The sequence below is a fragment of the Meriones unguiculatus genome, chromosome 7 (genome assembly GCF_030254825.1).
Source record: "Meriones unguiculatus strain TT.TT164.6M chromosome 7, Bangor_MerUng_6.1, whole genome shotgun sequence".
Lineage (NCBI taxonomy): Eukaryota > Metazoa > Chordata > Mammalia > Rodentia > Muridae > Meriones > Meriones unguiculatus.
The window spans coordinates 52,086,368-52,092,557 of NC_083355.1; the positions used below are offsets into that span (position 1 = coordinate 52,086,368).

Below are 6,190 nucleotides of genomic sequence, written 5' to 3' on the forward strand. Positions count from 1 at the left end.
TCATTGCTGTGAAGAAGCACCATGACCACAGCAACTCTTATAAAGGCAAACATTTAATTGCAGCTGGGTTTCAGTTTCAGAGGTTTAGTCCATTGCCATCATGTCAGGAAAAGAAGCATGGCAGCATGCAGGCAGACATAGTGCTGGAGAAGGAGCTGTGAGTTCTACATCTTGATCTTCAGGCAGCAAAAGGAGATTGAGTGTAGCTTGAACGTAGGAGACATCAAAGCACACCCTCACAGTGGCATTCTACCTCCAAGAAGGTCACACTTACTCACTCCAAAAGGTCACACCTCCTAATGGTGCCAATAGTGCCACTCCCTATGGATCAAGTATTCAAACCCATTAGTCTATGGAACCATTCCTATTCAAACTGCTACAGACACCAAATTTCATGGTTTTACCAAGGAATCCCCTGAGAATGACCCTCCCTCTGGTAATATTTCTATCTCTGGTTTTAATATAATCCCTGAGCTGAAACATCTCCACAAAGGAAAAGCCCATTTTAAACATAGAGCAAATGGGATATTTCTTAAAGCCTGACTGGCCAGAGTCTCAGGTTCAATTGTGGCTTTAAAATTCATCCTCTTGGGGAGGACTCTGGCTAAAATGTTCAATCCCCATCCTGAAAGGCAAAAAGGATGGACATCAGAAGAAGAAAACAGGAAACAAGTTATGAACCTGCCACAGAGGGCCTCTGAAAGGCTCTTCCCTGCAGACTATCAAAGCAGATGCTGAGACTTACGGCCAACTGTTGGGTAGAGTGCATGGAATCTTATGAAAGAAGCAGGAAATAGTAAGATCTGGAGAGGACAGGAACTCCACAAGGAGAGCAACAGAACCAGAAAATTTGAACACAGGGGTCTTTTCTGAGACTCATACTCCAAACAAGTACCATGCATGGAGATAACCTAGAACCCTTGCACAGATGTAGCCCATGGCAGTTCAGTGTCCATGTGAGTTCCATAGTAATGGGAAGAGGGACTGCCTCTGACATAAACTAATTGGCTTGTTCTTTGATCACCTCCCTCTGATGGGGGAAGCAGCCTTACCAGGCCACAGAAGATGACAATGCAGCCACTCCTGATGAGATCTGATAGGCTAAGATCAGAAGGAAGGATAGGGGACCTCCCCTATCAGTGGACTTGGGGAGGGGCATGTGTGGAGAAGGGGGAGGGAAGGTGGGATTGCAAGGGGAGGAGGGAGGGGTTTATGGGGGGATACGAAGTGAATAAGATGTAATTAATAAAAGTTAAAAAAAAATTCATCCTCCTGAGCATCACCAAAAGGCTAACTTGAATGCATCTTATTCCTGGCCTGTGCTCTTCCTTTCTGGTCTTGGTTCATGTGATTATACCATCCTCGTTCTCAGTGTCACACAGAGAATCTAAATGGAAAAGGACAGCTTCAAAGCACAAAGAAATCAGGCTCCTTAGGAGAGCAGCAATAGGCCTGTGGTGCAGTGGGACAGTGAGAGTTTCCTGAGGATTCAGTTCAAATGGAGTTAGGCTTTGGATTGTGTCTACTTAAAGCTTTGATTTGAGAGGAGTGGTCCTTTGGGACTAAGGGCAGGAGAACTTCCACATGACTCTATCAGAGAACACTGCCTCTGTAAGCTGCTTAACTGCTGTGTGCCTCAGTTTTGTCATCTATGAAATGGGATCAAGAACAAGACTTACTAATGCTGTGTTGATAAATTCTAAGAGAGTATGTACAGGGCACTTTGGGCAATGCCTAAGAGCATGTTAAACAAGTAAGTATATCAACTCTTGACCACAGAGCAATGGGCATCTTCTAATGCAGAGGGGAGTTTGGGTGGTACACTTTGAACTTAACTTCTTGTATCATTTTGGGGAAAGTGGAATTTAAAAAAAACATGTTAGTTTTTTCTCATTGTTGTGACCAAATAATCTGAAAGAAGCAACTAAAACAGCAAAGGGCTTGTTTTGGCTCACAGTGCAAGGTGTTAACAGTCTGTCGTTGTGGGGAAGGATTGTGACAGGAGCTTGAAGCAGCTACTCACACAGAATGCTGACACTCAGCTCCTTTCCCACTTTTTATTCAGTCTAGGACCCAAGAACAGGGAGTGGTGCCACCACATCTGCACTGGGTCTTCCTACTTCAAGTAGCTTAGTCTAGAAACTCCCTCCCAGGCAACACTTCCAGAGGTTTGTCTCTTTGGTGATTCTAGACCCTGTAAGTGACAATCAATTTTAATCATCACACCAAAGTCTTTAGATCATATATCTTAGAAGAGAGGTAGAAAGGGAAACATTAATTAAACAAGGTGCAGGGAAATGTAAAGATCACAGTACAACTCCTTCCAGTATGTGATGTGAACTCTTGATGGACAAGAAAGAAGCTCACACTTATGGCCACCTGCCTTCAAAGGTTGTTTCATGTGTGCTCAGACACTGCCATTGTCCCAGAGTTACGCAGTGCTTCAGACTGTGAGCAGTCTGTGCTACAGAATGCCCTCACTGCCAGCAACCTCCCCTCTCACTGCTAGTTTCCTTTTGCATGGTTTCTACTTCAAGTATGAGTGTTCTGTTATAATGAGCATGTGGATTTTGGGAAAGGAGGAGCCACCAGAGCTGCTCTCCTGTGCTCAGCCTCCAGCAGCTCTTTCTTACTCCTGTTCCTTCCAGTACATTCTTTTATGTTTTCTTTTTTAATTAATTTATTTTTGTTAATTACAATTTATTCACTTGGTATCTATCCCAGCTGTAGCTCCCTACCTCACCCCCTCCCAATTCTGCCCTCCCTCTCTCTTCTTCCCTTCCTCTCCCCCAGTCCACTGATGGGGAGGTTCTCCTCCCCTTCCCTCTGACCCTAGACTATTAGGTCTCATCAGGACTGGCTGCATTGTCTTCTTCTGTGGCCTGGTAAGGCTGTTTCCCCCTCAGGGGGAGGTGATCAAAGAGCCAGGCACTGAGTTCATGTCAGAGATAGTCTCTGTTTCCATTACTAGGGAACCCATTTGGACAATGAGCTGTCATGGGCTACATCTGTGCAGGAGTTCTAGGTTATCTCCATGCATGGTCCTTGGTTGGAGTATCAGTCTCAGAAAAGCCTCCTGTGTCCAGATTTTTTTGTTTCTGTTTGTCTCCTTGTGGAACTCCTGTCCCCTCCAGGTAAGATTTCCTGCACTCTGCCCAAAGTTTGGCTATCAGTCTCAGCATCTGCTTTAATACCCTGCTTTATTTTTTCTTAGCCTTTTAGCTAAGATCAAGTGCAGTACCTGTTCTTATTGGTTAGATCAAGTGCAGTACCTGTTCTTCTTGGTTTAATATTTTCCAGTACATTCTTCACACATGGGCCAAGTCATCTGTCTCCAAGCCACACTAGATCACCTCACTAGTTAAAACCCTTGGACATTCTCCAATATTATTAGTATAAACTTCCTGCTTTAAAAAACAAAACTGCTGCCAGGCGGTGGTGGTACCCACCTTCAAGCAGATCTCTGAGTTTGAGTTCAACCTAGTCTACAGAGTGAGTTCCAGAACAGCCAGGGCTACATAGGGAAAACCTGACACTGAGGCAGGGTGGATACTTCTCTGCATTGAAGGAGAGTTAGTCCTCTGGTGTTTTTTTAATATTGACTTATTTTATTTATGTGTATGAGAGTTTTGCCTACATATATGTATGTGTATCACATGTGTGCTTAGTAACCACAAAGTTCAGAAGAAGGCATTTGCTTCCATGGAAGTAAAATTACGGATGGTTGTGATCCACCAAGACCAACTCCAGGTCCTCTGCAAGAACAATAAATGCTCTTATCTGCTGAGCCTTCTTTCCAGCCACAAGTCCCCAGTTTTTAAGGAATTCTGTGATGAACCGTTGGTGATCTTTACTTGTCAGCTTCACTGGCTGTTATACCTCCTTTCCAGTCTTTCATGTGCCTTGTCCTATCTACTTGGGGCCTTTGATATTGTTTCTTTTATCCAGAAAATATTTTCTCTTCCTAGCCAACTCTCACTCACTTAAATGTATGTTTACAGGGAAACTTAAACATCTCAGCCATCTTTCTAGGTTGAGTCTCCTGCTTGATGCTATCCTGGGACATTGTACATCTCCATTAGCATATGGCAATGAGCAATGGGTGTCATGACTTATTTTCTCTGCTGATGTAGGTTCCACGTGGACAAAGACCACAGCTACTTCTATTAGTTGGCACAGAGCAACTAACTAGCAAGCTCCAACTACTGATAAACACTGAATGGAGGGATGAAAATATGTATGTATATATGTATGAATTAATGAATGAATGGATGAATGAATGATTGGATGAATCAGTGGGTATGTTTACAAGGTTGAAGCTGAGAAAACCCAGTAACTTCAGACTTCATTCCCTCAATCAGCTAATAAAGTCAATCATGTGCTAGGCCCATGGTCACATAGCCTTGTACCTATCAGGAGCCATCTAAGGTTCACAAAAGGGAAATGGCATGGATGGCTCAGCAAACCCAACAGCCAAGTCATGCTCTCAAGACTCTTGTATTTGCAGAGATTTGAAAGGCAGCAGCAATGCTGTCTTGATGTTTCCCATCTCCCTATAAAGTATGTCTTCCCCAAAAGAAGCTGGTGTCAAGACCCCGTGTACTACCATTAGGAAGCCTAGGCTAGGTAGAATCTGAGTGTCAATCACACACTAATGCTCCAGAGCATCAGAATCAAAGCCATTTTGGTCAGTGTTACCACTTGGAGTCACTTGAAGTACCTGCATTTGGGGAGGTGGCCTCTCAATGCTGGTCTCTGGAGAACTTGGCCCCTGGCTCTTGTGGCATCTTGTTTTGACCTTTAATCTGGATGATGACAGGTAAATATTCAAATCAGAGCTTGTTCCTGAGGCTCTATTCCCTGGCTTTCATTGCATCTTACAGAAACTGATATTGCGATTTGTAGACTTCCAGAAGCTTCTGTCCTGATGTCTGTCTCTCTGCAATTTCACTTGGTGTGATAAAGCACTCTAACAAAAAGCAACGTAGAGCAGAAAGGGTTTATTTTAGCTCATGGATCCAAGGATGTGGACCATCACAGCAGGGAGGTCAAGGCAGCAGGAAGTTAAAAACAGCTCATATCACATCCACAGTTGAAAGTGGAGAGAAGTGGATGCATGCGTTCCTACTGCTCAATTAAATTTTGCTATTCCTACACAACTCAATAGTGATTCTTCCCACATCAGTTAACATTATCAAGACAGTCTTCCACACATGTGCCCACAGGCCAACCCCTCACTGAAAGTCTGTTCCCAGGAAATTCTAGATTGTGTCAAGCTGACAATTAAAACTGACCTTCATAGTCTTTCTTTCCATATATGGAAATGAAGGGATGATGGGGGTAGCCGCATGACGTTCTCCCTACAATTTGAGCCAAGACTCAGAAGGTTGAAAGCTTGGCAATCCAGTCTCTAAAATATCTGACATCACAGCAAAACCTGAGAATTGTCTGGCGCTCCTGAGCCTTGGTCCTCTGCCACCCGCAAGAGCGGATGCTCTCTCAATCTCTTCATTCATATCGCCACCTTTATGAACTTTCTATTCACTTCCCATGAATGCAAAAATGCTCTATCTCACGGGAGAGTCCTCAGAGAAGGCATCTTCCCATTCCTAAGATCTTAGTAGAAATGTAATTCTGAGAATGTTCGTGCTTTCCGCCCACATGAAACCCCCTATATACCTCACATGAGAACACTGGAAATAAAAGAAACAGACAGATGCATTTTCTGCCTCTGAGTTCTATTTTGATGGATCCCAAAGGAGAAGATTGTGAGAAACTTGCCATGGGGCTAAATTTTGTAGGGCAATCTAAAATCAAAATGTACATAATGCAATCTCCCCACTTTGTGGACTTTCTTCATGTTCACTCAAGCTCCTTCCCACTCCCTGAGTGCTACAGAAACAAAAGGGCCTTCCAAATCAGGGGTGAAAGCACAGTTTAGGGAGAATTATAAAGGTGTTCATTTAGCAATAATTGAAATTGGTTTTTCTTGTATGAATAGAAATTTTTAAACTAAGTAAAATATTTAGATAACCTTGACATTCTTTTGCAGATTCTTTTAAATAGATAGGAGGCTTCCACCTGCAAGGGAGTACACCATGCAGAGAACACAGGCTGAGCGAAACAAGAGATTTATTTGAGGCAGAGGTACCTGGTGTAGAAAATCAATTTGTAACTATAGCCACCTGAT

The 6,190-nt window shown here is 43.3% G+C and overlaps 1 pseudogene; it reads left to right on the plus strand.

Annotated features, from left to right (window-relative positions):
• Nucleotides 1-3,202: 3,202 nt before the first annotated feature.
• Nucleotides 3,203-3,308, plus strand: LOC132655704 (U2 spliceosomal RNA; annotated as a pseudogene).
• The last annotated feature ends 2,882 nt before the right edge of the window (nt 3,309-6,190 follow it).